Raw genomic sequence first — 23,065 nt, 5'->3', positions numbered from 1 at the left:
GGAAATCCATTGAGGAAGATTGTAAAGATGAGAGATTGAAAGATGTATTTAAAAAAATGTTCTATTGTACAATGTAAAGTAGTTTTGAATAAATTTAAATGCTAAAAACTAAATCATTCTATAAAATATTAATTGTTCTACTATCATTAAAATTTGATTTTTTAAAATTTTTTTACATATCTGATATAATAATTGTAATATATATATGATGATCACATAATTCGATTTCTACCAAAATTTTAGTGATACGGTTTTTTCTTGCTAAGTGTTGGTTCTGTAAGCACAAAAAATACCAAAATGATGATGTTTATAAACCAAATATAAATTATTTATTGAATAGTATATTTTATTTTTTATAAATATAATTTTAACTTCACAAATACTATCCTTTATAGGCTGTCTGCTTTGGCTTAAAGTTGGATGCCTTGATTTTATGCGTCTTTTGTATATTTTTTCTTTTATCACAGAATATCTTAAGAATTTTGCATGCTTTTCTGCATTCTTTTCAAGTATTCAGCAGTAAAAAATACTCCTACATAAAATAAAATAATGCTTTTTATGGGTAAAATATTTTGAGTTTTTGCAATTTCTTTTTTTTCATGAAAAATTTAGCTTAAATTGTAATACCATCTAATATTTGTAATGCCTATACATAGGAAATATCATAACTAAAAATTTGAATGCAATATATTTATCATTTTATCGCTTTTATTTGGGGGCAAAAATAAATAATATGTGTCATTCACATAATTTATGAAATTTTATTATGATAATATTTGTATCGTGTTTCTTTAGATTTGTATCTATTAGATGGCGATTCTTTTTAGATTAACCCCTTTGCCGAATTCTTTTAATGCTCATGATTTATAATCTGAAAATAAATATATGAGAAAAATATATGAATTATTTAATTTATTGAACGTTGAAAACTAAAAAAACAGCCTATGTTGATTGGAAAAAATAAATCGATATATTAAACATCCAATCAAATCGATTTCCCATTGAATCAACAACCGATTTCAATTATTATAAAAAGTATAAATATTATCATTTCATTATTTTTAAATTTTGCAATTAAAACCATGAAAATATATAGAATTTGATATCGTATTCATGACCAAAAATGAATTAACTTTTTTATAAGTTAGTTTCATTCAATATATATAACCGAAGAAAAAAATTGAAAACTCTATTATATGAACATACTATACTTATTTATATGATTCTTTGTTAAAAAACCATAATACATATCTAATTTATAGAACTTTTAACATAAAGATCTTATTCAACCGTTAATACTTCTTCATGTTTTATCTCCTTAGAAAACTTACTACATAAATAATCAACTTTGTGAATTTTTATTTCAAGAATATTCATCTGATCTATTTGTAAATTTATGTCGTACTTATGTGTGCTTTTCTATCTGATTAGCAATGATAATTTCTTAATCGAAAGACTTATTTTGCCCGCATTTACTTTATATGAGATTTATGTATATTTTTTTGTTTTCCAATCAATTTAGAGCCAAAACTACATGTAAATTATCTACAAAAAGACAAAAAAAAATCTAGAGAATAGAAGCTTACCTCGAAGTTTCATTTCTTTCTATTTTAAGTTAGGATAAAAAGGTGAAATATACATTCTGATTCAAAACAGAATAAATAAACCGAAGTTACATATAGAAAATTTTCAAAAATTTTTGCAATTTTTTTTATTTAATAAATATTGTTTCGAAAACATTTATACTACCTATGATATAAATTAAAACTGGTTATAAGTAATTTAAGTTTTAATTTAGACATTGCTAAAAAATTATGCATATTGCGAGAAATTATAAGCAAGCCAATACGAAATTTAAAACAAAATATACCATGTAATGTTAGTTGATAGATTCAATATTGATTTTGGCTTATGATTCATTCAGAAAAAAAGATTTGGGTAGTTGATTTCAATTTTAATACAATAATTAAACAACAAAAGGTCTAAAAAACAATTTATTCGTTTATAAACATGAAGGGTTTATAAAATGTGTAGGAATTCAGCAAGAATATGCTTTCGATTCATTATATTTTATGAATGAGAGATTAAATCAATCATCATAATAAGCTAAGATCAATATTTCTACATAGTTTTTAATTGTTAAAATATTATATTACATTATATGAAAATTAGCAAAATCTTTGCATAGAAATCCTAATAATTATAAAAAGGAAAAAATAATCACCTACTAAGTTATGAAAAATATAATTTTAATCTTATAAAAATACCATTATCAACTTTGAAAATGTGTAAAATAGTTTAGAATTCACAAATTTAAAATTATACAATATTATTGCATTATTTTTCAGAAAGAAACTATATATTTAATGCAAAAAACAATATTTACTGGTTTTCGATTATAAAATCAATTTAACAACTTAATTTTTGATGGTTTTTTTTTGTAAATATATGTTATAAAAAAACAACAAACATAATTAAAATTTTCGATTGTTTACTGCCCAAAAAAAATACTTAATATGTCCATTATAAAATATTTAAAATTCAAAGAGATAAGAATCGCACACGGAACATGTAGCATAATATTATACTAGGAGCAATACCTAGGGATTTAGTTTGAATACCCAAATTAAAAGAGTTGATGGCAAAAATAGCATAAATATAATAATAGATAACAATAAAATGAATCGTTACTTGAAGCGAAGTTTTATTTTAAGTTTAATAAAATGCCACACAATGCTTAATTTCAAATTTAAAGAACGTGAAGGCACGAAGTTTTGGTTAAAATTATTATATGTTTATTAAAATAGAGATTATCAACAAAAAAATCAATCTGTTTATAGTAGAAAAAATTTTCTGGTAAAGAGAATACTAGGGCATCTAATGTTATGCCAAAATAAAAGTAATTAAAGATATAAATTACAAATATTTTTTATACTTTAAAATTATCTTGAAACATAATTAAAATAAACTTGAAATAAACAACAGAGGAAAATCATACATAGAGCACAAATATATTTGTGCATAAAGTTAGAGGGTAAGTTAGTTTAACTTTTTTTTATCTAGATTATTACCATAGTAATTTTATTCCAAAATTTTAATTAGATTTATTCGCTAGGGCCGAAATAATGTTTATAATTTTAGTTTTTGTTCTCGAGCATAACTTGTTTTATTTCTCGTGCGCACAGCGTATTTTATCTTTCGGCTATATTCCCTTGTTCATAGTCTTCTTCAATACTTTTAACCCTTTCGAGACCTATTAATTTAAGAGTTTATCCCTATTCCAAGGTTTGTATATATGCCTCAATTTGGTTCGTAATCTCGTTTTCTAGGTGCCTTTTATGATATTGTATCATCACCCGTCTCACTTTATAACATATGGGATAATTTTTGTCTTTCACTTGAACACTAATGACAGCTCAGATGCTACTAGATCATACTTGTTCGATTTTTTGCTCTCAACTATCTTTATTCAGTCTATACGAGTCTCGACAATTTCGATCAGAGTAATACAGTTATTCTTCATAAAAGGCACCAAAGTATCAGGCCTGTCATTCAATATCTGCTTTTATTTTTGCATCCGTATAATCTCCACGAATTCGTTTCCAATTAAAAAAACGGGGCTTCCAATGTTTAAATATTTATTTATTTATTTTAGGGCTAATTTATCTTCATAATTTTAGATTTTATTCTCAAGCAAACTTGCTTGATCACTCGTGCGCACAACGTATTTTTACCTTTGGCTATTTCCTCCTCTCAGAAGTCTTCTTAAATACCTCCCCCATTCAAAACCTTTTAGCACAAGGGTTTTTCAAAATCCCAAACTTTACATATATGCCTCAATCAGGCTAGTTACTTCGAGTTCTTTCAAGTAACTTTTATGATAATATGTTACTATACATCCGAAGGAATAACATGCAATATTTTAATAATATTATTTAAATATGAAATAAGCGGCAAAAAATAACGATAAAATCATTTTGAAATATATAGGCTAAAAAATTTACTAAATTATTTATATTTTACATCTGGTGTAAAAAACCAATAATATTATTTTGTATATGTTTATATTTCATATGTAACAAACTAAATTTTTATGTTTTATACATATTATACAAGACGTTTATCAAACATATTCTAATAAAACTTTAATTCTAGGATATTACTTTTATCATGAGCATCAAATAAAAACACATGGAATATAAGAAGTTATAGAATTATAAATTATATTTATGCCATATTTATTGTTGACAGCATTTATTTTTCTTTATACTAAATATTATAAAAATAATATGAGAATTTTAGAAATTAGTGTTTCAATCGGTTAATTGAAAATTAAAACTTCTTGAAATATTATTTTTTATTTATGAACTGAGCTTATTTTTATCAATATTATCTGCTTAGGCATAGTCAGCCCATTGGGAATATTGCTCAACGCCTTGATAAATCTTTTGATAACCTCCCCTGATCTATCTTCATGAACTGTTCTTCTTCTCTCAAATGAGATGAGTCAAGTATATTGCGGAGTGTAGGAGCTTGCATATATGCTTCTACTCGTCCGATATTTTCAACATCTCGACATATTTTTTAAGTAGTTTGTAAAAAGCTTCTTCAAATATAAGTTATTAAAATAGACATTATTATTTTTATTTATGGGCCATATTTATATTCGTAATTTTAGTTTTTGTTCTCAGGCACAGCTTGCTTGATTCTCTGTACGCACAGCGTATTTATACTTTCGGCTATCTTCTCCTCTCCGTAGTCTTCTTAAATACCCCTCCTTCTTTCGAGACTTATTAATTCAAGGGTTTTTCTCAATCCCAAGGTTGAATATATGCCTCAACCTGGTTCGCGACATCTAGTTCCTTCAGGTATCTTCTATGATATCGTGTCACCACACCGTCCCATGTTATAACATATGAGATAATTTTTGTCTTGCATTTGTATATTAATGACATTTCAGATGTTAGGATATCATATTTTCACAATTTTTCGTTTTCAACTATGTTTATGTTGTCAATACTTGTCCCTCCATTTTCGATCAGATTGATGCAGCTCGTATTTTTGTCATATACAAGAATATTAGGTCTGTAATTCGATTACTTGATGTCTTTTTTAATTCTTGTATCTACTTTGATCTCCACGAATTCGTTTTCGATTATTTCTTGTACAGAGTGTCTGCAAATTTTCTTGCCAGCATAAAGTGAAGACATCTTACGATCTCATTGTGTCTTCTTGTATAGTCATGACCAAGCATTTTTTTTAAGTTATTTAAATAAATATATTTGATTTAATTTTAAATACGGAAGATTTCATCATAAGTTTCTATACCCATTATACAAGATAAGATGAATCGAACAACAGAATTTCATTCACTAATAAAAAGTGATCAAGCGAAAAAAGAATTCGAACCACCACAGCAAGATAAATTTTTTGACACAATAATGAGAAAGCTTACAAAGATTGATCGGAGTCTCACGGAAAAAAAGAAATATGTAGATGTTTTAGTGATAGAAGAAAAATACAACAAAATATTAAAAGAAACGCAAAACATATTTAAATGCATTGATATAGAATCAAATAACGATGAAGGTAAGCATTTTGAAGGTATAATTACAATTCTTAATCTTCGATTAAATGATATTGATAAAAAAATAAAATTAATTAAAGGGGAGAAGATGTCACACAAGGTTGAATTAGAACCTGAGCTTGGATCAGCCGAGACAAATACCGAAAATAATAAAGAGACTAAGAATTACATGAATTATGCATTGATGGAGCAAGAAAATCAGGAACTAGTCAGAAGATTCGTCAATACAAACATCCAAGATACTAGAAATAGAGTACTGGAAATTCAAAGTATTCAGGATCTTATAGGGATGCACATAACGGCCCACGATGAGAGAATCGATGCTGTGCAGATTGATACGAAACAAACAAGAGTTCATGTTAAAAAAAGTTCAGAGTATGTTGGCAAAAATAATGGAAGTTATTTTAGAAGACTTCTATTTATTTTTTTACTTTGTCTTTCTTTTATATTGTTTTACTTGAACATTTATTACAGATAAAATTATCCAGAATTTTATTTTGGAATATAAATTATTCATGCCCATATTTCTTATTAAACGTGATCATATCAAAAATAAAAATTTAAAATCTGCCAAATATATTTTTATGGTAATAACTTTTATTTACAGGTTAATTTCGATACTGTATTTTTTAATTTTATCTTCAAGTATAGTTTAATTTTTTTCTCGTGAGCGCATCAAACCTATAATTTTGACCATATTCTCTTCTCTTACATTCTCTTCTCTTACATTCTCTTCTCTCACATTCTCTTCCCTTACATTCTCTTCTCTTACATTCTCTTTTATACCTCCCCTCCGTTAAATACTTATCAGTTCAAGGGCTTTACTCAATCCAATATTTTGAATATATGCCTCGATTTGGTTTATGTCTTCGAGTTCCTCCGCAAGACCATTACGCAATATTTAAGAGTTCTATAGTAAAGTTTATTACAAAAATAATTCTTTGGTTTTATTATCACATTCAATGTATAATAAAGCATGGTAATTTATTCCCGCTTAATAAGCCATTAACATTAAATTTTACATATAAATAGTGGTTTATATGAGCAGAAGAGCATTTGGATTGTTTACAAAAACCATGGTTAATTTTATAAAAAATAAATTTACAAATACTTACCTATTTGATAGTCGAAAAAAATCTATGTTTAATTCTTTCACCAATTGAAAAATAAATAAATATGAGGATGAAATACCAATTTGTCATGTTCTATACATATATTAGGATGCTAACTCGAATAAAAGGATTTTACAGGGACGTTTAGCAATCCCATAGAGAAAAGGCATAACGGTAATAAATTTAGATTGTGGTAGACATGTAACGAACATTAAAAACAACGATTAGGATAAAATTACATAAATTAACCCTCAAATTTAGTTTTAAAATTGCTTAATATTTCTTATTTAATCTAGCAGATCATATATAAAATATGATTATTTCTAACTTCGCTTGTTATGATTATATTATTTAAAATGCATATTTTGAGATTTAGTTTTATAAAAAGTTAAATATTTCTCAATTAATAAAATAAAGTATACTACGAATTGCAATTTTCCATGATTTATACACAAAAAAAGTTGTAATTTGCACATAAACGATATTCATATTTTTAAATAAATTGATCATGATGTCATCTAATAAATTGTATATATCAATACAAAAGAAGTATAAAATAAACCATCCATTTCAATATAATATATCATGACATCAACTGATGGGATACGATTGATTGCTCCTAATAAAAAGGCGTGCATTTTACTATGTAAATTTTATGGTACTGGTATTTTAGATGTAAAAATACACTAACATATAAGATATGGATTGTGCATAAAACATTTTAAAAAAATAGTGCTCGTATATTTCAATCGAAAATGACAATTGAAACTTTTAAGATTAAATTTAAAATAAATTACAGATTTAACCAACAATTCTGCTTCAAATCTGATTTCTTAAATCACACCAAAAAAATTGTTTTCTGTGAAACAAGTATAAAAAGGGAAATTAAAACTGAATATAAATCCGTGGTATTAGAAAAAGATCCAATTTATTCATTCACATATATGAAATTATAGTGCTAGACCATATTAAATATAAACTTGCTTTTTTTGTTAGATTATATTCCAGTCTATTGCCTCATGATATGAATTTTTCATATTTATTGGTATCATCAACACAATATTTTGAATATTTCAAAAATTTAACATCTGTAAAATCCATTTTTTTTTGCATTTTCATTTAAAAATCGTTAAGATATATTTTTTAGATGTTTCAAGATCTGGTGAAAAGAATATATAAAACTCTAAATTTCCAATTATTTATTCATATAACTAAAACACGATTTTTAAAGATAAAAATATATATAATATATATAAGATTTCTTACACATAATATTTTACTGGCGTTAGACTGACATGCAAATTAAAAATAAATATTCTTATAAGAAAGCAAATTTATCATTAAAAAAAACCCAGAATAAAAATTACTTAAGAATTATGAATGTTTCTAGTATATTAAACGCAATCAATGCTGAAATTGCGTGTTTATTATACAATTTAGTAAATTTGTAGATTAACACCCAAACTTTTTACTCGAAATCCATCCGAGGTAAAATTTTTTACGATTTTCGTCACCCAATCTTTTGTATTTTTCAATTCTTTGTAAAAAAGGAATGATCACAAAAAAATATAAGCAAATTCAGTAATGATCAAATACAGCACATACCCAATATCTATTGCATCTCTTAAAACCCATCAAAATATTATTGAGTTGCAATAAAATTAATCTTGAATTTTTTTTTTGCAAAAAGAATTTAACGTGCGTATTAATTTGATAATCAGCGCTGCATATACACTCATCATATTGGGAATTAAAATATGAAGCGAAGAAAATTTATATTATTAAATTTTTTAAATAACAGAGGATTTAAATTTATGATTGAATGTATATATTATACTTTTTACTCATAATGTAAATTTTAAGTTTTATCCATGTATCAATAAGGGTATACGCTATACGAATACACAGAAAAAGACTATAAAGAGATTGTAAATTCAAAAATATTTTATCAAATTTTATGAAAGAATATATAAAAATCTAGTCAGAAAAGATCGAAAATATAGTAGGCACATACTACATATTAAAAATTAAGCGATGAAATTATTTATAAATCGTGTAAATCTTTTGTGAAACAAAGCTTTTTATTATAATAAAACAGCAGAATCCTAAAAAATCATGCGATTTATCCTGAATACTATTTAATTGCATAAAATTCAATTCTAAGATCTATTGTTCTCAATTTTATCTAAACCGTAGAAAAAAATGATGAAAATTCCTTAAAATTGATTTGTATTTAAAAGAAATGAAGAAAATAGACCAATATTTTCGAAAAATGCTTATGTTGAAAAAATAAAGCCACAAAAATATTGAAATATTAAACTTATAGCCTAAAAAAGTTTGGTTTTATAGATTTTGAAATACTTGAACATAATTAAAACTCGTTTTTATATTCATAAGTTCTTTATATCTGAGAACATGATACAGAGATTTTAAAACAATTTACAAATATCATAATACTTATAGGGCAAATTATATAAAAAAGGCATAAATAATTAGTTTTGGCCATGTTTTATTATCGAATATTTTTATTTAACCAAACCTTAGTTTTTGAAAAAAATAATTGCTTGTTTTATAAATAAAATTTTAATATACGGGATAATAAAAATAATATTTCTAATTATGAAACTTGAATACTCATAATTAATGATACAAAAAAAAATTCTAAAATACAATAAATTATATGCTTATTATATAAAACTACTTATGTATATAGAAAAAAATGTTGGAAAGAGCACATATTTTTTCGAAGAGTTAGTTATCGGGAAAATCTTAGTTTAAATAAAATGGGCATATTAAAAAAATGACAAATTAGAAGAATAAATTTTTGTGAACAGGCGCTGCTTTCATTTTATTTTGAAATGCATCTGTTCATTCATAAAATATGTAGCAAATTTATATTAAAAAACATCAAATACAAAAATCTAGAAGCTATATTTATATACATAAAAAAATATCATATGGTTTTGTTTATATTATTATTATATTTTATTAATCCTTTAATCACAAAATATAACATGATATCGAGTAATCTTTTTTAAAGAACTTAGGCTATATTTTGTGTCTACTTAAAGTTTTAAAAGTTTGCTGATGATATTAAAAAATATAAGCAAAAACATAACATTAGCAAAATGAAAATCTCACGCGCTTTTTATACTAAAAAAGACCTGAAAAAATCATATTTTTATAAAACTCTAATCTTATTAGGTGTAAGAGATCAATATTTTACTATATGAAATACAATTGCATATACTCATCTGGGAAAATTAGTACATAAAAATTTATAAGTATGAATTAGATGTAATGAAGTTCATTACTGTAATATATGTCTCATTTTTGAAGCTAAAAACGATATTAATACAACGATGTACTTGATCTAAAAATAAATTTCCTTTTTTTTGCTAATAAGATCGTAAGAATACAAAAATCCTTTATAACTTTATAACCGAGATTTTACACGGTGAAAATTTTGGAAATGTTTTAAATTTCTAAAAATATTGAACCTGTTATTTATATTTATCAAGAATTAGATTAAAAGATTTTTTACATATTTTTCTCAAGTAAATACATCTTAAATTTTCAAAAAAAATGTATTTTAGGCTATATTTTTAGAATCTTATAGCAAACTGTATCTTATACTATCTATTACCAATTCAAATTTCAAAGATTTTTAAAAAAATCATAAAAAATGGATAGCCTTGTTTATGAATTTTATTCTATCGGAAATATGTATAAAAAAAATTAAAATAATCAATGCAAAGCCTTGTTTATAAATTATACACTGACCCAAAATAGTTCTTTTTTTACGATGAGGAAATTATGTAATAATATCTTTTCATGACTATAACATATTTAATTGATTTTAGTCAATTCAGAACACAGTTATATATCTGAAAGAATGAGAAGCTATAAAATATATTAGTATTTCAATACACTCATAAACTACAGAAAACAAGTACAATAGAGTAAAAAAGTAGAAATAAAATTTTTAAAAGTTAATTTGTATATAAAAGAAATTATAAATAATATCATTACATGCGCAAGAATTCCCTTGTATGGTTATGTAAACAAGAAATTATCTGCCGATGATTTAGAAAACAAAAATTTATAAGTTTTTTTATATTATGCAATATAAAGATCATAAATAAATTAAATTTTTTTGTGTGTTTAAATCGCGTAGCAAAGTTATATATATACCTATTGTAGCCTTTTTTGTAACGAATAACTTACAAATTAACACAAAATATTGCCTTTTTTCGCACTTCACATTCCTAATGTGCATTAAAATTTAGAAATAGCTTATTAATATTAAAAAGTATATTTTGCTACGTCAAATGCGGATGTTTAAATCATTTACAAGTTATAAATTTCTATGAATAAATATATTTATGCTATTTTATAAGTGCATATATCGGACATAATTACAGTTTTGTAAGAAATTACGACACACTGTTGAATTATTTTTTATTAAATTTATGCATGAAAGAAATTGGATTTCATTAATCTTCTAAAATATATATGTGAAACGACTGATACAAAAAATCTTTTAAATTAAAAAAAAGGTTTTAGGGCCATTTATATATTTCTATATAGTTCTAGAATATAATTTCCAGGTATAAAATTCGAAAGACCCTAAATTCATTATTAAGTAATAAAAAATATATTTGATGACTATTAATATATTAAATGGTAGAAAAACATATAATGTTTACAAGTACGTATTTTGGTGATCATTTAATAGTAAAAGTTTATAATTAAAAAATAGGGCATTCCACAATATAATACAGGCCAATTGTAATTTTTCTGGTGTCTAATTTTTTTATCGTAAAAAATAAAAAATATGAAGAATTATGATAAATATATGAATACTAAATATAGCCAGAAATATCAGTTTGTGCAAAAATTTTTAGATCTAAAATTACGTAAAAAGAGTTCAGCAAAATTATAGAAACCAGAAAAATATAAATATCTTTCTTTTAGTGTATACAGATACAATAATTGACATAATTAAATACGAATACCCAGAGCTAATCTAACATATAATCATTGTATTTTTTTTATACGATGGCAACAATAAAATACGAATATTTTGTTTTTAATATTTATAAAGGATTCACCAAAATTACCAAAAACTAGAAAAAATATATTGGAGTTGAATTTTAATAAAATGCATTTTCAGAGAGTTGTGAAATATTCAGTTCGTCGAATTACTAGCATACAATGATGATTTTTTGCTTCAATACCAAAAGACATATAAAAAAAAATACAAAAAAGCACATAATAAGTATTAAAATGCAGAATAAGTTTCAGATAAACTTTTGTATGTGTTCATATTAATTTATAAACTGTATTTTTATGGTAAAATTTTATATAATATATCTCTAGTTTATAAAAACATATTCTTATTACGAAAAAATATATTAACTGCCCTGTAAACTATTGATAATGAATAAAAATTCTAGAGTTCTATACACATAATTATAAGAACTTTCTTGTGTATATATTCCGAATCTGGAGAGCTGATTGAAGTTTTCTTTGCTAAGTGCGCAAAAATCAGTGTAAATGTATTTTTTAAATGTTTTCAAAAAAAGTAATTTTTCTTTTTCTCTTCGATCGTCGATTAAAAAGGTTTTGCACGATTTATTATGCTTCTCATATACCTTGAGCTTCCAGAAGTTTGCCTATAATATCTTGTATTATCAAAATATATTACCTTCATATTACGAAAAATTTATAAAAACTTAAGTCTAAACAATCTAAAATTTAATCTCTGATATTTTTAATCTTATTATAAAAACATAAAATTTTAGTCGGGCATCAGGCGATTATAGTACAAAAACACATAAATTTTTATAGATTAAATGGAAGAAGTCAATTATTTAAAATAGAAAATTCTATAAACTAATCTATACAGGCGGAAAATATAACATAATAAGCTCAAATAAATTTTTTTGTGCCAATAAATGAATCGCGTCCGTATAATATTTTAAACAAAACAAAAACACACAATTTTAATATCTAGAATAACAATACTGAAGGTGACATAATTTTTATATAAATTTATAATAAAATCAGCAAATATAGTCAATAAAATATTGGAAAAAAAGTTTGCCATTTATAAACGATTTTAATTTATTAAAAGATACCACAGAAAAAAATTATTCATGTATATAGATTATATAATACATATTTTTAAAAAGGTTTATTTAATATATTAAATGTGCCAAAAAAGTCTTCTTGTGCTATATATGCTTATTATATTCAAAGAAATTATAGAAATATTACATATATTTCTTTTCTGCTTTTTTTGTTTATAATTTAAAATTAATTCAAATGGCCAAAACAACCTTCTTCATGATTAAGGTGCATTTTTTTAGATTTTAAAAAAAAAGTAGCAAGTTTCATAGTATAAAGTGCTGGATTTAGCTAACATTAAAGCAAGATTTTTGTTACATATAATTTTGAATGTCTATAATACTATTTAAAATCTGTAAATTAGACCGTATGTATTTTTTTTAAGAGGTCTAATTATTGCTTCCTGTTTTGTAAACAATTATCACTTGAAAGCTTAAAGCTACCATATAATTTTTTTATTAGATTTAGTCGTGATATATAGATTCTAATCAGTGAAATATAATTCCATGACTGAACTATTTTTAAATAATTATTCTAGCATGTTTTAGGTAGTATTATACAAAAAAACTATGAAGAAGACTCAACAGCTTCTTTCGGTATTTTTTCAAGAAGTTTTATATCTAATTTTTTATATTTGTATGCATATATTTTCTCGTTGAAATTATAGCTTCCGATACTAAATGGTCAGGTACTACTATTTTTTGTTTAAAAAAAAACATAATTTTTTTTATGAGATATGAAAATAATCGATCAAACATATTTATTCTTAGAAAAATGGTTTGAAGCAACTTCTATTTTTTCCGTAAAATTCATTGAAAATTTCCGAACGAAAAAATTCCGGTTTCTTATTTTTATAAATAAAATAGAACAAAAATTATACCATCTGTTGTATATCTCAAAAATATGTCTTTTTTATATACTTTAACTTCCATTAAAAACGAATATATACATAAAGTGTAAATAATGAACGAGCAAAACATAAATATACCCAGTACTGAGATTATTTAAAGCTACTAAGATGATTCCATATTATTTTTTTTCATATATTGGGGTAATTAAATAGTTTTAAAAGAAAAAAAAGCACATCATCATAAATAAACGATAAAAATTATTAGATATGCACTTAAATTCAAGAAACCTCGAAAAAAATACATATGTAGCCACCGATCCTTTTCTAATACACAAAAAAATATAAGAAATTTGAAGCTTTTTATAATAAAATAAGCTATATATAAATATAATTTGGGTGTGAAATTATTTAAATGTTGATATTTCTACGTATGGAATCCATACTAGTGGATTGTAAGTAAAGATAAACAAAAAAATGTAAATATAAAAAAATATAACAACTTTTGATTTATTTTTCTAAAAGTAATAGAACCTCAAACAAAGCCCATGATGCGACTCTTATATGGTTTATTCCATATAAAAAAATATAGATGGTAGAGATATCACTATTTTAAGATGTACGAGCAAAAATCATGTTATTTTAACTTATAATGCTTTTTACCTCTGATAATTTGAATATTTTATCATTTTTAGCAATTTAAAAATCATTTTTATATTTTGACGTGATTATATGATGCAATAGAGTATTAACCGATAGAAAGAACGATCAATACATATAAATACAGAAATAGTGCCCAGACATAAATTTCATTTTTTTTTCATATGGAATAAAAACTCTTAAATTTTCTTTAATAAGTGGCCTAACGGCGAAATTTTGAATATAATTATGTTATAAAAAAAATTGCTTTTTAAATCTATAGAATGTGTGGTTTTATTCTCATGCATTTTTTATTTCATAAATTTATTTTATAGATATAAATGCCATTTTTAAACGATAACTTTCATGAACATACCCTTTAATCGTACAAAAATAGTTTTCAATATTTTTCTAAAAAAAATTTATAAAATAACTGTATTTGAAATAAAATTATATTACATGCTTTTTTAATATTATAAAATATTTTATTATTCATTTAAGTTTAAATCGTCTCGTTTGTGGTTTAATAACGAGTAAAACGGGAATATGTACACAGTAGATATTTTATTCCGACCTTTTATGTTTTTGCAAATAGATCATATGTTCAAATAAGTTTGACATTGTCACGTATGTATTTTATGTCTAATATTATTTGATTTCTTTTAAAAGAAATTTTTGTAATTAGGAATACTAAAGAAACCGATTGAGCATATACTATTAACCCTCAGTTGTTTTTTTTGCGCTGATAGTAGCTATACATGCAGTGTGCTAACTAGTAAAGTGTAATTAAATACCTGACATATTTTTTTTATAACATATACATATGTACATAGATATAAAAAACTTACTGATAATAAGAGTAGAAGAAATTTTATGTAACTTTATAAAACAACAAAAAAAAATATTTTTATTTCTAGACAGCTATCTACATTGCTTGTAGGTTAAAGAGATTGTTCTCTTGTTTTTATTTAAAAAAGTATCAAATTTATTTAATATTATAAAAAGCATTTTTATATGCGGAATTTAGTTTCATTTTTATTTTAGTTTATCATATATTGATTTTTGAAATCGGCTGTTTCTAGTATAATACAAATATACCAGAAATTTGCAGCCCATACCAATAGAGCCAGTATGATTTATACTTAATTCATGATTAATGGAATATAATAAAAATTTAAAAATTTGATATTCGTGATGTGATAAGTATGGCCGAATGTGATATATTTATATCAATAAGATGTCATATACAATATTCTCGATGTAATTTACAAATCAATATTTCAGGTGCAATATGCAAAATTTACGAATATCTAACTGAATAGAAGAGCATCTCGAAACTTTATAACTTACTAAGAAATAATTCGAGAAATAAACTAAAAATAATGATTTATAATATATTTTATCGAAGAAAACTTTTAATTGTACATAAATCTGAAATTATCTACAAATTTCATTACATTGGCATAAAAAATTTGATTTCTTATTTTAGGTTTATTAATGTTTTCATATACTGACGACTTGATCTTAAAACGTTGTAATATATAAATAAATACTACCTACAAGAACGAGTAAATTTAATAAAACTACAAAAATGTGTCTTTTTCACAAGCATATTTCGATAACATCACGATGATAATATGCACATATCAACAGATTTTTCAAAGAAGCCTATAATTTTTTTCCTAAAAATTGAAATAAACTAAATAAGAAAAGACACGACCATTAACTATAATTGAAATCTATTAATAATTATATACGTAGGGTTTTGTCAATATCAAGATAATCTCCTTTAGTTTTCTACAGAGGAACTAATCGAGAATTTGGTTATCTTATCCTTTATTAAAAATCCACCATATCTCTGCTATTTTATATACTTAAGAGTATAGGTCCTAGTTACATCCATATGGTTAGAATGTATGATCCGATTACAAATTAAACCATGAATTATTATAGACAACATTTTTTATATTCGGTTACCATATTATTCAATGTTGTGTCATATGTAATCACATTTATTTGACTCGTATATATTAGTTACGACTTGGATGGTAGCGAATAATTTTTTATTACTGTCTTATGCCATGTCAAAACCATCGTAATATTCAACCAATTGTGATTGAGGCAGTAAAATATTTTGTTCAAAGTATGTATTTCGTCAAGAAATTTCTTTATTTTTTTTATGACGGTCGTTTTTTTGTATTCACTTTTATTCAGACAGAGAACAATAATTTAGGTTGCAAAAAATTCTAGAAGAGTTTTCAAATATATTTTTACAAAGGTTTTTAGATATTTTTTCACTGCCTAGATCATAATTGATGCATTATTTTAGAAAAATTTTAAAATTTCAATAAACTAAGAATTAAAAGGTATATGATATAATATATAAAAAATGTCCATCGAAAACGGAGATATAACAACCCCAATAATTTAAGTAAGACATCATTTTTTTTGCACATAGTTCGTATATTTTCGATGTATGTTTCCCCTTCAGTAAATATATCTTAGAAAATTATAAAAGAAAGTTTAATATTATGCTATAGAGATAAAAACAGAAGGCATATAGTTACTTAAATTCTTTCTGAATTATAAAATAATATAATTAAAACAAAAATTTATATTCATTCAAATTCATAAATTAAAGTAAACGAAGTTTTGCACATAAAAATTTATTTTGTATCGTATAAGTATATAATACTGCTATAATCATTATGATATAGAAAGATATTATATAAAATATAGATAAATGCCATTAAAAAGGTAGTATAAATCCATCTAATATAAGTACCTTTATCTTTCAGCAAACTTGACGAATGAATTTTACACAGAAACTCAATTTGAAATACCAGTGCAAAAAATCCACATATCAAATCCAGCGAGAAGATGTACAATGATGAATAGTTCAATATTGAATACGAATAGATAATCATGTTAGAAAACATTAAGAAAAATAATAAAATATTTATCAATATGAAAAGACCAGGCAAGAAAATAAAAAAACACCCTTCTTTAAGTTCTTCATGATTTATCTTTATTTCATAATGATTAGTGACGATATCTTCAAACTCTAAACTTTCTGTATTGAATTCTTTAATTGTTTTCCCATGAACTATTTTTTTAATTCCAAAATTATCCATTTCCTCGTTATTTTTTTATCTTATAAGCTTATATGTTAATATCTATTTTCAGTTAATTAATTTAAAACATTATATTTATGAACAAATTCCTAAAAACGGGATATTAGCTCATAAAAATTCACAACTTAAAAAATATAAAGACAAGTAAAATCTTTTTTATAAATAATTTGTATATTAAAAAAGCTTTAAGACTAAATATAAATTATTTTAGTGAGACATATATTTGAATCTGGATTTAATTTTCTATAAATGTACTAAATTTTATTCATGTTATAATTTTTTTTTAAAAGAGATAAAAATCCAACAAACAGCCTAAAAAGTTTTCTCAAAACTATATTTTCTTTAAATAGTGTGTCTTTAGACCTCTATTTTTAACTTGATATGAATCAGAGATGACTTGAACTTGTGTATACATTATACAAAAAGCACTTAGATTTTAAATTTTGTATAACCACGAATTTATCCAAGAATTAACCATTATTCAACATAAAATTACATAATAAATTAATTAGAGATCAATCTTTAACTTTAACTTTTAAATAGATTTTTCATATTATTAATCAAACTGTTTAGTTTCTATGTATTTACTTCGAAATTAAATGAAAATAGAACGTTTAGAACAATTTTTAATAAGATTTAAAACAAATAACAACTTCTATTGTTATAAAATTTCATATAAATGTCCTAAAATTTTTCTCGAGCCTATTTTATTTGTTTGTCTTAAACTATAAAAAAATCCTATAAGAACTTGTAATAAGCAAAAATATATTCAAATTTATAGAATAACTTTGTCTGTTTACGAATAAAAACACATAAAAATTAGAAATATTTATAATTAAAGACTATATATAAGTTTTCTGGATACAATAAGATGGCGTAGATGTATTAATATATTATTATGAAGATTAAGGCATTGCATGTACATAGCTTATATAATTTTTTTATATGCACATTGCTTAAAAAATTGTATTTTATAATCGATAAATATGCAAAAGTAAGGCAAAATAAAATTTTTTATTTTTTAATTGTCATCGAAAAATTCCAATAAAAATGCTTAACCGAATCTTTTTTTAACATAAATTTTTACCTAAGGATCTATAGATAGATGCCCTAATTTTTAGTGGCAGCTCTTCTATTTTAATATCGAACATCGCGAAGAACAATCACAAACGAACATGAATATTATAAAAATGTTAAGTTTGAAGTTTGCAGGAAAAACCAATTATATACTTGTATTAAAGCTCATATTTTTGAATTAATAAGATCAAGTTATGTTGAATAAAAAATCTTATAGGCTATCAGAAAAAAAACTTCATAACTTTAAATATATCTAAATAGTTTTCAGGGCATAAAAAATCCTTTAAAATAAATAATCTTGTTCTTCACTTTAATTTTGCGTAAAACAGGGTAAAAAAATCTTGGTAAAACTAAGAACAATCATATTATTATAAAGACAACTAATTATAGGGCGTAACTTGTAATTAAAATTTAATAAAAACAATAGAAAAATATGTTCAAATTATTTAAGCATTTATCTATTTTCAAGAAATCTATTATTCCTTAAAAAGTTATAAAAATACAAAATATATAAATCAAGGTGCCCGCATTGTAATCATATATCTAAAGAACCATAGTGCATATATTTAACCCAAAAAAATATATCTAGGTGTAAAAAAAGAATTATGGTTATGAGAAGAAAAAGAGCGCGTGACAAATTATCACACATTTATACAGTACGAAAAAATAAATAGTGAAATTACTGCAATAACAAGAACTAAAAGGAGGTGAATTTAAAAGTAAGATTTACCATCGTAAAATTATATCAAGCAATCTAAAAATAGAAGATCATGAGATAGTTTGTCCCCTGTGAAGACAGTATTTAAAAAAGAGAACAAGTAATAATAGAATAATTAGTGTAGACTTTGGTTTTAGATTAGAGAAAGAAAAAATGCATAGTTTTTTTTATAAAATCATACATTGAATCCCTATTATTAAAAAAAGTATGCTTCATGGCAAGAAAAAATACAACAGAAAAACACAAAGATATGAGCAAAATTAATAAATAAATTTGCAATTTAATATCAAGTTTTTGATGTAGTATTATTAATTTTCTTGCCCATATTTTATAAGAATGGAAATAAATGCGGAAAACTATAACATAAAATTAAATGACATAATTTATAAACTATAATATAAATCCATTAAAAAAAATATAAAAAATTTGCGCATAATCTTTTTTAATTTTTTTCGGGCACATAATTAGCTAATAATAGTTCGTAATAATTATAGATTTAATATATTTTGATAGTTGCATTAGTTTAAATATACTTTTATAAAATTTATTATAGAATATACATATACTTGAATTCTGCTTTAATGCAAGAAGGTCTTTAAATCATTATCTTGGTATCCTTGATATGTTTGAATTCACAGGATATCGCGTGTGATATATACTTATCCTAACAGGCTGTAAAATATATAATTTTTCCAACAAAAAAAACTGTTTCATAAAAATTATATAATGAGTAATGAATATTTTTTTCAAGACAAGAATAAGATAGGTAGGGGAGCGTAAAATATTTTTATATTTTCTAGACTAATCAAGAAATAAAAGTTGAAAGCATGTAGCAGTAAAAAGACAAGCAAGTATAAATTGTGCATAAAGGATTTTTCGAACTGTATCTATTTATTTTTCATCTTAAAATAGCCATCATGGTTTCAAAAAATGCAGACAAATATGGAAAAGTGTTTTTACACATAAATTAAAAATTTTCAGAAATGTTAAAAAATTCAAAAATCAAAAACTATCATTTTTTAATTAAAAATGGGTGGGGAATATTAAATATGGACTCTAAATATATGGATTTTATAGATAAAATAAACAAATAAAACCTAGAGTAAACAAAATTGTGATGATTTTTTTTAAAGATATTACAATTTTTATGTCATGCAAATAATTTTTTTAAATGATTTAATGAATACAAAATTTCTAAAATAGCGTTTTATTTGTATTGTTATATTTGGTACTATATTTATAATTACTATTTTTAAATTCATATATTGCCCTAAATTTATATTATGTAGTCTGTGAATACGAAAAATATGCTACATAGTCAATTATTTACGAAAATAATATATAAGTTGTCGTGAATATAAAATATATATATTTTTCTTTTAATGTCTATTCCAATCTGTAATTTTATCTATATCATCTTTATTGATATTAAAATCGAAGTTATCTATAATATCTTTTTTAATATTACAATCAAATTTAAATAATATCGATTTTCAACATGACCGGACGTAATTATAATAGCTTATAATTTCTTAACACAAATTATTCCATTTAAATTCATCATATTCTGATAATTTTAAGCAAAAAAAATTTAAATCTCACGATACATCAATAAAAAGGATTTTTAGATGAAATAAAGAAAATTTGCGTAAAATCTTTATGCTGGAAAATTTAAATTTCTAATGCATACAACTGTTATTTGACAGTATACAGTTCTATTATAGTCATGAAAACAGATACTTTTGATTTCTACAGAAAGCCAGAATAGAATTTATTGATTTATCTATAATAGATTTCGCAATGAACATAACCATTTTTTAATTTACGCGCCGCGAAGAGCTAAAAAGTGATTTCTAAACACTATGTCTGTAATATGGAAGAAAGTCTGATTGAGTTTGCAAGAAAAGCTCATAAAAAGTAAATTTGATTGCAAAAGCATAATATGGTCTAATTTAACAAAAAATAATATCCAATGAAATGAATTGGCTGTTTTGTAACCCATCTGCATTATAAATATCTGCATTTTTTTCATTAATTGGGTTAAAATAGAGAGAGCTAAAGAGCAAAATTACGTGGATTCTGAATCCGATGAATTTATACCATTAATCACGCATTTAAACAAAATAAATTTTTTATAAGCTGCGCGTTTTATTAGTATTTAAAAAATGAAAAATATATAACATCTGCTACTGTATTAATATGGTTTTCAGAAATTTTTTGGTACATATACATAACAGTAATTGGGTATTTAATAAAAATAACCAAAAATATGTCAAATTTATAAAGAAAAGAGATATATTTGCTTTCTATTTTTTTAAAAATATTTTTAATGCCTCTTAATTGATTATTGCGATCAGATATATTAATATCCGTTTAATGTTAAAATAAAATAACCCTAGATATTAGTACGTATTTGGTTTCAAGCATAAATGTATAAAAGTAATGTTTAAAAAGTATAAAATATGAAAAAATAAGTATTTTAATCCACAAATAAATACCATCTTTAAATTTTTATGATAGATATAAATTTATATACACTCTCTTAATCTTTTTCGGGTTTATTAATAAGGATGCATAGTTCAAAATAAAATATATCAGAATAATTATTGTTTTGTTTTTTCAAATTTAAACTTTTTTAATTTAAACTTTAATTAAATTCGTTTAATGACAAGGCATGACAGCAAATATAGCCTGTATATGCATAAAAACAAGAAAAGACACTCTGTGCAATAAAAAACAACACCCAAAAACCATTTATATCATTATTTTTGCAAAGATGCAGATATCTTATCGTAAAAATTAGCATGCTTATAGGCAATAATTGTAAATTGGCCTGCAAATTTATTAAGTAGTCGTTATTTTTAAGCAAAATTTTTATAAAATAAAATCTAAAAAAAAAGAGATAGAATACAAAAATCAAGCCATAGGCATGGAAAACTACCCCATCGAATTTACATATGTAATTCCATATATATCTAAGCATGATCTTCAAATTTTTGCCCATATAAAAAATAAAGCCATCGAAAAGCATTTTAATGGTTCCTAAAATATTAATAAAGTACATTTTAAGTTCCATAAAAAATTTATAAAACGCAATTTCATTTTCTGTTTGATTATCAATATCATTAAACTCTTCTTTAATCTTTAAAGTATCATAATGTTCAAAAATAAGCACACTGGGGCATTCTTCTTGATTATCGCAAGATGGTAATAAAGTAAATGTTTGTTCTTGATTCATAGAAGACAAGTTGCAACTATTCATTTGCAAAGAATCGCAATTTATACTTCTATTTGTTGAATTTCTCATGTTCTTTATTAAGTTTTTAGTAGGTGTTTTTGCCAACGGATATTCTTATATAAGATAATTCGATTAAATATAGTAAATTCACAAATAAAATATTTAAATTAGCCATTTAAGCACGGAAAATGTCATTCGAATATTTTTGATGCCCTATTTATCTTAATTGGATATGCAATTAAATTTACACCCTTAATAAACGAAAAAAACATAAAATATGCCAAATCCATCTTAAAACTTAAAATTTTACTTTATTTATGGGTTAATTTTATTTTTATTCATTTTATGTATTTATACGTGGTTAGCCAATGGGAATATTGCATAACTCCTCGATGCATCTTCTGACACCTTCCCCTGATATTTCTTCATCAACTGCTCTTCTTCTCTCAAATGTAATGAGTTCAAGTGCCTTGCGGATTGTGAAAGCTTGTATGTGTGCTTCTACTTCGTCTGGGATTTTAAAACGTATTTTATTTTATTTTTAATGTTAATTTTTATTTTTTTTCGGTAAATTTAGATTA

The sequence above is a fragment of the Rhyacophila brunnea genome, unplaced genomic scaffold, assembly GCF_057557595.1.
Source record: "Rhyacophila brunnea isolate RB1 unplaced genomic scaffold, BYU_Rbru_1.0 scaffold_135, whole genome shotgun sequence".
NCBI classification, from domain to species: domain Eukaryota; kingdom Metazoa; phylum Arthropoda; class Insecta; order Trichoptera; family Rhyacophilidae; genus Rhyacophila; species Rhyacophila brunnea.
The sequence above is the reverse complement of the archived record's forward strand: the minus strand, read 5'-3'. Positions refer to the sequence as shown.